Genomic DNA, 14,885 nt, shown 5'->3' on the forward strand with positions numbered 1-14,885 from the left:
CTATACAGTAGAATCACACAGCATGTAGCCTTTAGCGTTGACACCTTACATTGAGTATAATTTCTTTGAGACTGACCTCAACCGTTGTGTGTATCAAGAATTGTTCCATTGTAAATGCCTAACAGTAAAATTTCTAGGTCCACAATAATTAAATGTTTGGTTTTAGAAGAAACTACCCAGCTGTTTTGCAGAGCCAATGTACTACTTTTCATTTCCACTTTCAACATGCAAGCAAGCTGACTGTCTCACATTCTTGCCAAGACTTGATATTGTCACAATCATTTTCTAACCTTTCCCAGAGCTGATAAGCATGCAGAGATATCGTGCTCATTATAACCTGCTTTCCATGAGGACCTAGTGAGACACTGAACATTGTTTCATGTGGAAATTTTCCACGTGTATATTCTCTTTAATGAACTGTATGTTCATTGTCACTAATGTGATAAAACACTGACCAAAAGCAACTTGGAGAGTGTCTTAGTCACTGTTTTAATGCCATAAAGAGACATGATGACCATGGCAACTCTTATAAAAGGAAGCAGTTAATTGGGGGATTGCTTACAGTTTCAAAGGTTTAGTCATTATCACCATGGCAGGAATTGGCAGGAATCATGGCAGCAGGTAGTTGTGGTATGGTGCTGGGAAAGTAGCTGAGAGCTGCATCCTGGTCTACAGCAAGAAAGACAGTGGGCCTGGCATGGACTTGCAAAACCTTAACGCTGACCCCTAGTGACACACGTCTTCCAACAGGGCCACACCCACTTCAACAAAGCCACACCTCTTAATTCTTGTAATCCTTTCAAATAATTCCACTCTCTGGTGACCAAATATTCAAATAGATGAGCCTATGGCAGCCATTCTTCTTCAAACTTAAACAGAGAAGAAAGGGTTAATTTCATCTTCCACTTCCAGAAAACAAGGCAGGAACCTGGAGGCAGAGGACAGAGGAATGCTGCTACCCGGCTTGCTCTCCATCGCTTGTTCAGCTTGCTTTGTTACAGAAAACCTGCACTACCCACGGTGAGCTGAGCCCTTCCACACCAGTTGTTAATCAAGAGATACCCCCCCCAGAGGTGCCTAGAGGTCAGTCTCCTGGAGGCAAGTCCTCAACTGAGGTTCCATCTTCCCAGACGACTCCAGATTGTGCAAAGCTGACAAAAACTAACCAGCATATTCATATTTTCTGTGTTTCTAACTGGATTGCGCTTTTTGTCATTTCATTTTGTGTATATTTATGTGCCCTTAATTTTGAGATTTTTATATACGTCCTATGTTGTGTAAAACTTTTGTAGGTGTTAGAGCACTTGAGAAACCGCATTTGATCCTGAAGTAGAAAAGTAGATTCTATGGCTTTAAAAGAGAAAGGGGGACTGAAGAGGTGCCCCTACAGTTAAGCTCTATTGGAGCGGTATTGCTCTATTGGAGGACCCAAGTTCCCAGCACCCTCATGAGGAGGTTCAGCGCTACCAGGGAGACTTCAACTCCAGGGAGATGTGATGCCAGTGGCTCCTGCGGGCACCTGCAGTTACGCGCACACACACATACACACATACACACACCTAAAAATAAAACTAAATCTCTCGTTGCTCCCAGATGAAGATGGAACTGGGACTCAAGAGCAGGACATGGTTTACCTACACCAAGCATACTGGATGAAGAAGAATTTGAGTCCCCTCCACAGGAGAACCAGTTTATCCTTTCTCTACCTCAAAGCCAGGTCAATAATTGTTCAGGCGCTCTACCTCCAAGGTTAAAACCCACAAGACAGATCAGAATGTTCAAAAGGCATTTATTCCAAGTCCATGTTGACCCTACACAACTACCTAGCAGTAATTGCAGTGTGGCCCATAGTTACTCTGGCCTATAGCATTAGCCGGCATAGCACTAATGTGATATAATAATGATAATGATGGTGATAATGATGGTGATAAATGTTCCCTAGTAGAGGAGATTCTGTTCAATTGTACCTCAGTCTCACAGGCTAGCATGAGTGTACAATGAATGTGCACATTAAGGGACTGAGAAGAAAGTAAATGCAGAATGAAAGGGGTTTTTAGGAGAGACTGGTCCTTTCCCTCTTTAATGCTCCTCTATTTCTAAGGCTTGAAAGACGTCCAGGCTAAAAAGAGTTCCATGGCACACAGAGAGTAAAGAGAGGAGCCTGCCTACCCATGTGTTTCACTACGTTCCCTGCTTCTCAGTTTGTCAGGTACCGTAAGAACAAACTTGTCTCCCCAGTAACACTGTTCAAAGAGACAAGCTCTGGGTCCTTACATTTCCACTTCAGTTATCATATATATATATATATATATATATATATATATATATATATCTCCAACAGAAATATCTCAGATTCATCCTCTGGCTATTTCCACATCAGAGGCTTACAGGCTAGGGTTGTGAAAAGCAGACCAGTACACTGCATGATTCATGAGTTTTTCAGTTGCTGCAGAAACCATCAAGGCTAAACTGTAGCAGCTACCTTCATTCACATTTCCTTCATGCCCAGTCCATCCTCTGACCACTCACGGCTGTTCCGAGTTTCATATATGTGTTTTCAAACTGAAGCACAATTAATATAAATTGTATATTTCTAACATATCCTGATTATGCTGTTAACTACCACATATGGCTTTCTATCAAGGTCTACATCATTCCAAAGGTTCTCCTGTGACCCTTTCCAACCAATTCCTGCCCTGACTTTCGCTGACCACTTTCCAACTTCCATCAGGGTAGACTAGTCTTGCAATTATTTATCTGTCTTGGATCTCATTCTTTATGATGTTCATAAATAGGAACCACATGGAATATATGAGTTGGATCTATTCCAATTTGACATAACTATTTGGAGGTCCATCTACTAATGAACTGTTTCACTAATTCGTTCTTTGTTGTTGCTAGACAGTATTCTGTTGTGTGAAGAGATTATACCTTACTTACCCATTTCCCCATTGTTCATTTCAATTGCTTATAGTTCGGAGTCCTTACAAGTAAGGCGGCTAGAAGCATTCTCAAGAAAGCCTTGCTTTAAGCTTATATATTTCTTCTCCTGAGGAAACACCTGCAATTAGAAATGCTGGGTCCACAGTTTCTTTGTCTTTTACATGTCTTATGGGCCTTCAGACGATCTCTATTTCATCACTCTTTTGTCTTTTATATTAGCTGTCCTTACACATTTAAATGGCCACTTATCATGGTATTAATTCCCTTCCTTAATAATTATGTGTTATGGTTTTCTGTGTTTATGGAAAATCTATTTATTACTCTATGACATACCCACTTATTTTTTTTTTCCAAATTTTAACTGGACAGGTCACCTTTTTCAATTTTGTAATAGTTTACTGTTGAATCTTTCTTTGTCATATATATGTTGAAAAAAAGGTTTGGGTTTTTCTATTCCATTTCATAATCATACCTGTAAGTTTGGGGGTTTTGTTTGTTTGTTTGTTTTGTTTATTTTTTAAGGTGTTATTGTTGTTGCTGTGTGTGTATGTGTGTATGCATGCGTGAGTGTGTGCATGCCTGTGTGTGTGTTCCAAGTTTACCAATCTCTATTTATCCTCCTCTTGTCGCTTTTCCTCTTCTTTTTTCTCAGAACTTTGGGGTTTCCTCTCTGGGCAGCACCTGTCTAGGATGGCAGCTTCATGGCTACTCAGAGAATTTCTATGCTTTAAAAGCTTTTGATAATAGGTCCCTGCAGGGCCAAAGCATATGATGTATGGACCAAAGGATTTCTGAGGGTGAATCTTCCTACAGGCCACGGGAACACCCCTGCTGCGGGTAAAGAGAGATTAATCAGGGGCAGGTATGTGGAGGGCTAGCCACAAGCAATTCTCCATTGATAATATTATCTTTTTAACATGGAAAAAAAGATGTTTTTAAAGTACACTGAGCTCTTTGGTTTTATCCAGTAATTTCTGCCCGCCATAGAATTGCAATGATATTCTTCTAAACGTTCCTCCAGAAATTTAATGATTGGATATCTAAATAGCCACATTTAGGTCCACTGTAAGTTATTTTTAAGAATCAAGCAGGATAGAAATGTGATTTTTTTTTTCCTTCCATGAGGATGTCCTGCCGCTCCAGCTAATTAACTTAAATAATATTACTAACTCCATCATCTCTATTCACCTTGGTTACTAGTTATTTGTATACATATGGGTCTACATCTGAGCTTCCTGTTTGGATCCATCAGTGTCTGTCTGCCCTCGGTCTAGCCCCTTCACAGCCTCGCTTATCATGACTGCCCAGGAGGTTGTGAAATCAGCTGGTATAAGGATTTCAGTGTTTCTTTTTCAGAAGAGATTTGGTAGTATATATTTTTTCCTTCTTTCTGTATAAACTTTAAAATCACACTTTATAATTAAAAAATGCTACTAGAGGTTGTAGTGTGAACCCTTATGAATGCTTCAATACACATATCATGATGTACTTGATGCTTTTTGTGTCATTGTAAATGTATCTTAATTTTTCCAAATTGTTCATCCATAACAATACAGTTGAGTGTTTTACATATTAATTTCATTGTCTATCACTCTGTTTACATTAACTTATAAGTTCCAATAGGAATATTTTTGCTGCCTCTGAATAAGGAAAGTTTAAAATATTTATTGCTAAACTCATTTATGTGTTCCTGTGGAGTCTTTGGGGAACACGTGACTTCTCAATCCCTCTAACTATACAATGGTGACCCTACTACATTTTTTTTTCCAACTCTTATTTTATTACCTTCAATATGACACTAAACTACAGACTTTTTCTCTTGTGTTCATTCTTAGATAGAATCAAATTGTAGTGATTAGATGTAATGTAGATTTTGAAAGAACCCTTGCAAGGTGGAGGGAACTTCCTCAGTCGCCTCCTGCACTCAGCGGTACTGAATTTTGTCAGATGCCTTCAATGCATTCGATTGAAATGATTTCATTACTCTCTTCTTTTCCCCTTTAATGCAGTACTTATACTGATTCATTTTTTAATGGAGAATTCAACCTTGCTTTCCTGGAACCAATCCCACTTGATCATGAACTGCTACCCTTTTAAAATGTTACTAGATTTAATTTGCTAATATTTTGTTAACGATTTTTGTGTCCGTTGTCATAAAGGATACCATTTTCTTGTTTTGTTTTTTTCTACAGATTTTAATGTCCAGACTATACTTTCCCTTAAATTGGGAACTATTTCTTTCTATGTAATTTTTTTCATCAAATATGTCCCCAGGTTGGTCTGGGCCTGGGGTTTTTCTTTACAGAATGGTTATTAATTTTACATTCCATTTACCTAATGATTAAAAAAATTCTTTTTTTTTCCTATTTTTGCCAGATCTGACAAATCATTTTTAAAGAATTCTCTCTTTTTGTCTACATTGAAAATTTTATTTTAAAAAAATTAAAGCCCTCTTTTGCCCATTATATTGGGATCTGTAGTAGTGTCTCTTCATTCTTGGTGTTCTAATTTCTCTCTCTCTCCCTCTCTCTCCCTCTCTCTCCCTCTCTCTCTCTGAGAGGTCTACCATTAATCTGCAAATGTCCAACTTTTAAATTTCCAGAAATGTTCTCAATTATTCACCAGTTTCCTGTTTTACTGATTTCTGCTCCATTTGGTTCATTTTTTTTCCCCAAATTTATTCAGGCTTAAGTTTTTACCTTCCCTTCTTACAATTTCTTACAGTTTAGGCCTACTAACTTAGGCTTTTGAGTGGAGATGGGTGAAAGTGGCTGCTAATGAAGAGCCAGTAATTCAGGGAGAGAGTGATGTCTTAACCAGCAGAGGGGTGGCATCTCAGGAAGGGAGGTGGTGGCTCAGCTATTTAAAAGGGGGTATTTAAGGAAGGGAGTTAAGTTTTAGTTAAGGAAGGGAATGGTGGTTAAGAGAGGAAATGGTAGTTAAGGAAAGGAGTGGTAGGTCAAGAAGGGACTGTGATTAAGGGAGGGAGTGGTAGTTAAGAAGGAGAATGGAAGGAAAGAACTGTAGTTAAGGGATGGAATGGTAGTTTAGGGAAGCAGTGGTAATTCCATCTCATCCAAAATCTGAGCCTTATCCATTATGGCAGCCAACACCGATCCATCACAACATAGTTAAAGCTAGCTCAGGCTTTGTTACACTGCAGATGGCAGGCCCTCTCCCTTCGCTCAGTTTCAGCAAGGAGTGGGAACCACGGTGGATCATTTCTCACATGAATGGTTGGTCTGTCACTTTCTGGAGTTGGGTCCACATCGAAGCTGAGGCAGGTGAGTTCAGAGTTCAAGGACAACCTGAGTTTATATAACAAAACTATCTCAAAAAAAAAAAAATCCAGAGCTGGAACTATATACTTGTTACCCTTCCACAAGATTGGAGTTCAGAGTTCACAACCCCCAAATTGGGCCATTCATAGTGGCCTGTAATTTCCAGTCCAGGAAGATGTTACAACTACTCTGGCTTTCACAGACATGTGCACAGGTCCGCAGACATAATTTTTCTTAAAAAAAAAAAAAAAAAAAAATTCCGATCTGGGGGGCAAGGTGGCGGCGCCCGGAGGACTCTCATTCTGAGCAGCAGCAGCAGGATCAGCACAGTGACCAGTAATCAGAACTCACGGCCATAAAACACAGTCATTGTGTTTCCCAGGTGAGAGGATACCCCACGGTGGGGGATTCAATCAGCTTTTAACTCACCCAGCTAAACCGCAGAAGAGATCCCTGTTCCGCCAGATGCTTGGCTGCCGGCCGCCAGCCCCAGCCCCAGCCCAGAGCCACAAGCCAGTGTCTCTGGTTATGGTCCCAGACTGAACTATGGGCACCACACTATCAGAGACTGGAATTTTCAGTCGAGAGATAACCCCAGGGTACAGGAAACGACTGGGACCAGCCTTAGGTCACCCAGACATCCCCTGGAAAAGACTCGGGGTCCATGGGCACCCCAGGAGCCAGCCCGGAGCCAGAGCCGGGGACCCAGGTTCCAGCACTGAGCCCTGCCTGCCTGCACGCCTGACTCGCCGCCTGAGATAGAACTGTGGGCACCAGGGCACCAGCGAATGAGTTTCACTGTCCTGTGCAAACACACAGGGAGGGAAACGGCTGGTCTGATCTCAGAGCACTCAGCCGACACCCCCAACCTGAAAAGGTCCCCGGAAAATTACCCAGCTTAGGGAGGCACCCAGGTTCCCAAAGGCCGCAAAGGCAGACACAGGCAGTTTCTGCGCACCAGACAGCTGGCAGAGACTGAGCCGCCATCACACAGCTGTGCTCCAGGCACAGGCAGTTTCTGAGGCCAGCCAGCTGGCGGACACTGAGCAGTGTGCACCAGGGCATAAAAAGACACTGGGAGTCCATGTCTCCAGAGAATCCACAGGGAAGGAAGGAAACTGTACTGATCTAAATCACCCAATCCTTCCCTAGAAAAAGTCTAGCAGACTAGTGGGGCCGAGGCACCAGCACTCAGCTGTGCTCCAGACACAGGCACAAACAGTTGATGCACGCCTGATGTCCAACTGGGGCACAGCAGCTGATCATTAAATTTACACCAAGAAACCCAGAAACAGGGCAGCTGCCCTCAGGACTTCCCTGGGTGAGAGGAGAACCCTCTCGACTAACAAAGACCACAGTTACCACTCAGGTCTATATCCCTGAGGTGAGCAACTCCTGAAAAAACACCAGCCATCCAGGGACTATACCCAAAAAGCTGAGAAGACATCCTTCAGGAAAAACCAGCTTTCTGCAAAGGGGATTCTCTCCACCACAGGATCCCCAGGAACCACCAGAAAATAACCCCAAACACCTAAGATAGCACAATGGGTAGAGGCCAGTGTAAAAGTTCAAGCAACAAAAGACAGAGCAATATGGCATCTCCAGAACCCAGTTACCCAGGGGCAAGTAGCCCTGGACACCCCACCATAACTGAAATCCAAGAAGATGACCTAACAAGTATGCTCATGAAGATGATAACAGAGGAAACAAATAAGATTCGTAAAGACATAGAGGAAGATAAACTCAAACAGAATATTGCCATCCGTAAAGAAATAGAGGAAGCTGCAGCCAAACAGTTTATGGCCTTTAGAAAGGAAATGCTTAAAACACTGAATGAAATAAAAGAAACAGAAGGAACTAAAAGAAAAACAGGAAAGTACAATCAGACAGGTGAAGGAAGTAAACAAAACAACTCAAGACCTGAAGATAGAATTGGAAAAATTAAAGAAAACACAAATGGAAGAAATAATGGAAAGGAAGAATCTAGGGAAGAAAACAGGAACTACAGAGGTAAGCATAACCAACAGACTACAAGAGATGGAAGAAAGAATCTCAGGTGTAGAAGATACAATGGAAGAAATCGATGTATCTGTCAAAGAAAATGTTAAATCTGAAAAATTCCTGACACAGACCGTCCAAGAAATGCAAGACAATATGAAAAGACAAAACCTAAGAATAATAGGTATAGAGGAAAAAGAAGACTCCCTTCTCCAAGGCCCAGAAAATATTTTTAACAAAATCATTGAAGAAAATTTCCCCAAGCTAAAGGAGAGTCCAATTAGAATACATGAGGCCTACAGAACACCCAACAAATTTGACCAGAAAAGAAAATCCTCCCGCCACATAATAATCAAAACAGTAAGTATACAGAACAAAGAAAAAATACTAAAAGCTGCAAGGGTAAAAGGCCAAGTAACATATAATGACAAACCCATTAGAATCACACCTGACTTTTCAACAGAGACTATGAAAGCCAGAAGGGCCTGGACGGATATCATGCAGACCCTAAGAGAACACAGATGTCAGCCCAGGCTACTATACCCCGCAAAACTCTCAGTCCTCATAGATGGAGAAAACAAGATATTCAATGACAAAAACAAATTTCAACAATACCTACAAACAAAACCAGCATTACAGAAGACACTGGAAGGGAAAAATACAACCCAAGAAAGCTAGCTACATTCAAGAAAACACAGGAAATAAATAACCTCACTTCAGTAAAACAAAAAGCAACCAAGCACACAACCTGATGACCATAGCCAACATCAAAATCAAGAGATCTAACAGCCACTGGTCATTAATCTCTCTCAACATCAATGGACTCAACTCTCCAATAAAAAGACACAGATTAACAGAATGGATACATAAAGAAAACCCAGCAATCTGTTGCATACAAGAAACACACCTAAGAAACAAAGATAGACATTACCTGAGGGTAAAGGGTTGGAAGACGACTTTCCAAGCAAACGGACCCAAGAAGCAAGCAGGAGTAGCCATTCTAATATCTGATAAAATAGACTTCCAACCAAAATTAATAAAAAGAGATGGGGAAGGACACTTCATACTCATCAAGGGAAAATTCCACCAGAAAGACATCACAATCCTGAACATCTATGCCCCAAATACAGGGGCACCCACATTTGTGAAAGAAACATTGAAAAAAATTTAAAGCACATATAGATCCCCACACATTAATAGTGGGAGACTTCAACACCCCACTCTCAACAAAGGACAGGTCAACAAAACAGAAATTAAACAAAGAAACAATGTCTCTGACAGAGGTCATGAATCAAATGGACCTAACAGACATTTACAGAACTTTACACCCAAACACAAAAGAATTTACCTTCTTCTCAGCACCTCATGGAACCTTCTCCAAAATAGACCATATAGTGGGTCACAAAGCAAGCCTCAACAGATACAAGAAGATTGAAATAATCCCATGTATCTTGTCTGATCACCATGGAATAAAGCTGGACCTCAACAATAACAGAAATAACAAAAAACCTACACACACATGGAAACTGAACAACTTGTTACTAAATGACAGCTGGGGCAAGGAAGAAATAAAGAAAGAAATTAAAGTCTTTCTAGAAATCAATGAAAATGAAGACACAACATACCCGAACTTGTGGGACACAATGAAAGCAGTGCTAAGAGGAAAGTTCATAGCACTAAGTGCCTTCAAGAAGAAATTCGAGACAGCTCATTCAAGCAACCTAATGGCTCACTTAAAAACCCTAGAAAAAGAAGAAGCAGACACACCAAGAAGGAGTAGACGGCTGGAAATAATCAAACTCAGGGCTGAAATCAATCAATTGGAAACAAATAAAACAATTCAAAGAATCAATGAAACCAAGAGCTGGTTCTTTGAGAAAATGAATAAGATCGACAAACCCTTAGCCAGGCTAACTAAAAGGCAGAGAGACACCACCCAAATCAACAAAATCAGAAATGAAAAGGGGGATATAACTACAGACACTGAGGAAATCCAAACAATCATTAGGACTTACTTCAAAAGTCTATATGCCACAAAATTTGAAAATCTAAATGAAATGGACAATTTTCTTGATCGATTTGACTTACCAAAGCTGAATCAGGACCAGGTAAGTCAACTAAATAGTCCTATATCCCCCAAAGAAATAGAAACAGTCATCAAAAGTCTCCCATCCAAAAAAAAAGCCCAGGACCAGATGGCTTCAGCGCAGAATTCTACCAGACCTTCAAAGAAGAGCTAACACCAATTCTCTTCAAACTATTCCACAAAATAGAAACAGAAGGAATATTACCAAATTCATTCTATGAAGCCACAGTCAGTCACCTTGGTACCTAAACCTCACAAAGACTCAATAAAGAAAGAGAATTTCCGGCCAATCTCCCTTATGAACATTGATGCAAAAATACTTAATAAAATACTTGCAAACCGAATCCAAGAACACATCAAAGATATTATCCACTATGACCAAGTAGGCTTCATCCCAGGTATGCAGGGGTGGTTCAATATACAGAAATCCATCAATGTGATCCACCATATTAACAAACTGAAAGGAAAAAACCACATGATAATCTCCCTAGATGCTGAAAAAGCATTTGACAAAATCCAACATCCATTCATGTTCAAAGTATTGGAGAGATCAGGGATACAAGGCACATATCTAAACATAGTAAAGGCGATATACAGCAAGCCTATAGCCAACATCAAACTGAACGGAGAGAAACTTAAAGCAATCCCACTGAAATCAGGGACAAGACAAGGCTGCCCACTTTCTCCATATCTCTTCAACATAGTGCTGGAAGTCCTTGCTAGAGCAATAAGACAGTTGAAGGAGATCAAGGGGATACAAATTGGAAAGGAAGAAGTCAAATTATCACTATTTGCAGATGATATGATAGTATACGTGAGTGACCCCAAAAACTCTACCAGGGAACTCCTACAGCTGATAAACACCTTCAGCAAAGTGGCCGGATACAAAATTAACTCAAAAAAATCAGTAGCCCTCCTGTACACAAAAGACAAAAGGGCTGAGAAAGAAATTAGGGAAACAACACCCTTCACAATAGCCACAAATGACATAAGGTACCTCGGAGTAACCCTAACCAAGGAAGTCAAAGACTTGTATGAAAAAAATTTCAAATCTCTGAAGAAAGAATTAGAAGAAGATATGAGAAGATGGAAAGATCTCCCATGCTCATGGCTTGGCAAGATTAACATAGTAAAAATGGCCATCTTACCAAAAGCAATCTACAGATTCAATGCAATGCCCATCAAATTACCAACACAATTCTTTACAGACCTGGAAAGAAAAATTCTCAACTTCATATGGAATAACAAGAAACCCAGAATTGCTAAAACAATCCTCTACAATAAAAGATCGTCCGGAGGTATCTCCATCCCTGATCTTAAGTTGTACTATAGAGCAACAGTTTTAAAAACTGCATGGTACTGGCATAGAAACAGAATGGTGGATCAATGGAACCGAACAGAGGAACCAGAAATAAACCCACACACTTATGAACACCTGATCTTTGACAAAGACACCAAAACCATACAATGGAAAAAAGATAGCATCTTCAACAAATGGTGCTGGTCTAACTGGATGTCTACATGTAGAAAAATGAAAATAGATCCATAATTGTCACCCTGCACAAAACTGAAGTCCAAGTGGATCAAAGACCTCAACATAAAACCAGACACATTAAATCGGCTTGAAAAAAAAGTGGGAAATACCCTAGAACTCATTGGTACAGGGGAAAACTTCCTGAACAGAACACCAACAGCACAGGCTCTAAGAGCAACAATCAATAAATGGGACCTCATGAAACTGAAAAGCTTCTGCAAAGCAAAGGACACTGTCATCAAAACAAAGCGACCACCTACAGATTGGGAAAGAATCTTCACCAACCCTTTATCTGACAGAGGACTCATATCCAGTATATATAAAGAACTAAAGAAGCTGAAAAGCAGCAAACCAAGTAATCCACTTAAAAAATGGGGAACAGAGCTAAACAGAGAATTCTCTGTAGAGGAATACCGAATGGCAGAGAAGCACTTAAAGAAATGCTCAACCTCACTAGCCATTAGGGAAATGCAAATCAAAACAACCCTGAGATTTCACCTTACACCCATGAGAATGGCCAAGATCAAAAACTCAAGTGACAACACATGCTGGAGAGGTTGTGGAGAAAGGGGAACCCTTCTGCACTGCTGGTGGGAATGTAAACTTGTACAACAACTCTGGAAATCAATCTGGCGCTTTCTCAGACAACTAGGAATAGTGCTTCCTCAAGATCCAGCCATACCACTACTGGCATATATCCAAAAGAGGCTCAAGTACACAAAAAGAACATTTGCTCAACCATGTTTGTAGCAGCTTTATTTGTAATAGCCAGAAGCTGGAAACAACCCAGATGCCCCTCAACTGAAGAATGGATGCAGAAATTGTGGTATATCTACACAATGGAATATTACTCAGCAATGAAAAAATAAGGAAATCATGAAATTTGCAGGTAAATGGTGGGATCTGGAAAGGATCATCCTGAGCGAGTTGTCCCAGAAGCAAAAAGACACACATGGTATATACTCACTCATATAGACATACAACATAGGACAAACCCACTAAAACCTGTGCATCTAAAGAAACTAAGCAAGAGAGAGGACCCTAACAAAAATGTCCAATCCCCATCCAGAAAGGCAAAGAAGATGGACATCAGAAGAAGAAGAAAACAGGAAACAACCTAGGAACCTACCACAGAGGGCCTCTGAAAGCCTCTGCCCTACAGACTATCAAAGCAGATGCTGAGCCTGATGGGCAACTGTTGGGCAGAGTGAACGGAATTTTAGGTAAGAACTGGGAAATAGTAAGAGCTGGAGAGGACAGGGTCTCCACAAGGAGAGCAACAGAACAAGAAAATTTGAACACAGGGAACTTCCCAGAGACTCATACTCCAACCAAGGACTATTCATGGAGATAACCCAGAACCCCTGCACAGATGTAGCCCAGGGCAGTTCAGAGTCCAATTGGGTTACATAGTAATGGGAAGAGGGACTGCCTCTGACATAATCTGATTGGCCTGCTCTTTGATCACCTCCCCCTGGGGGGGAGCAGCCTTACCATGCCATAGCAGAGGACAATGCAGCCACTTTTGATGTGAACTGATAGTCTAAGATCAGAAAGGAGAGGAGAACCTCCCCTATCAGTGGACTTGGGGAGTGGCATGCAAGCAGAGGAAGGAGGGAGGGTGGGATTGGGAGGGGAGGAGGGAGGGGCTTATGGGGGGATGCAGAATGAATAAAGTGTAATTGATGAAAAATTTTAAAAAAAAAGGGAAAAAATAATTTAAGAACCTTAAATGACTTTCAAAAGTGGAGGAAAACATGGAGTTAGTCAATTGGCATGGAGCACGTCTCGCCCCTGGGGGCAATGGTCTCCTGAACCTACTCAGACCTTGGACACCACCACTGCTAGTTCTAGAACTGATGCAGGATGTTCCAACGAGGGGGTTAAGGCTTCTCATAATATTTCCTATAAACCCACACCTGTTTGTTTATATCCCCCATTTTTATTCATTATTAGCCAGATAGAGCCAAGTAATTGTGGTAATGATACTTGCTTTTTTGCCCAATGCTGAAATGCTAGTAAATTTAGGTATGCCCTGGTTACTCGCATGCCTTGCTGGGCGCCTGTGCCCATTGATGCCCCTCACGCTATGACTCTCTTCAGACAGAAAAGGGATCTGGGAACTACAGCCACCATTGTTACTGCCATCTCATTGGTGGCTGTTGGAGCTACCACCGGGGCATTAGCCATGAGTCATACTGGGCAGACTGCTCAGACCCTGAATAATCATTTAGCCAATGTAGCTCATGCCTTAGTTGTACAAAAAGGAATTAATGCTCAACTAAAAGGAAGCTTGATGGTGTTCAATCAGAGGATTGACCTCGTGCAGGAGCAAATTGATACCCTATGGCAAATCGCTCAACTTGGCTGTCAATGAAAATATGCTGGACTTTGAGTCACTAGCATATATAACATGAGAATTTTTCCTGTGCTGCAAATCTGTCTAAACAATTGTCGAGCTATATTTTAGGTAATTGGAGTGGAGAATTCGATACTATGATGGAGCAGCTGAGAGTGGCCATTGTCCCAGTAAATTCTACCAGAGTGGACGCAGGACTAGCCACAGGATTATCATCATGGATTGCTACAGCCATGAATCATCTGAAGGAATGGGCGGGCATGGGAGCGTTAGCAGGCCTTCTGGTGTTGGTCTCCTTGGTTTGCCTGTGGTATATATGCAAGATTAGAGTCTCACAACAGCGTAATGCAGCCATGACCATTCAGGCCTTTACAGCCATTGAAGCAGGACAGTCTCCCCAAGTATGGTTGGCTACCATAAAAAGCTAAAATGTTACACTCAGGATGCGAGGCTAAGCACTGCACTCAGGGTCAGCTGCTTTGGACCCAGAGAAGAGCATGTCTGATTGCATGTGGGTTGATGCCCTAGGTCCCACCTCTGAGAAAAAGGTATCGGTCGGGTTTGATGCTCTTTGGGTGGATGACACCTAAATGAACATCAGTACAAAGTCCCAATTTATTTCTAATATCAGAGATCAGACCTCTACTCTTGCCTGATGCGTCTAAAACAAAAAGGGGGAACTGT

The sequence above is a fragment of the Meriones unguiculatus genome, chromosome 9, assembly GCF_030254825.1.
Source record: "Meriones unguiculatus strain TT.TT164.6M chromosome 9, Bangor_MerUng_6.1, whole genome shotgun sequence".
Taxonomy (NCBI): domain Eukaryota; kingdom Metazoa; phylum Chordata; class Mammalia; order Rodentia; family Muridae; genus Meriones; species Meriones unguiculatus.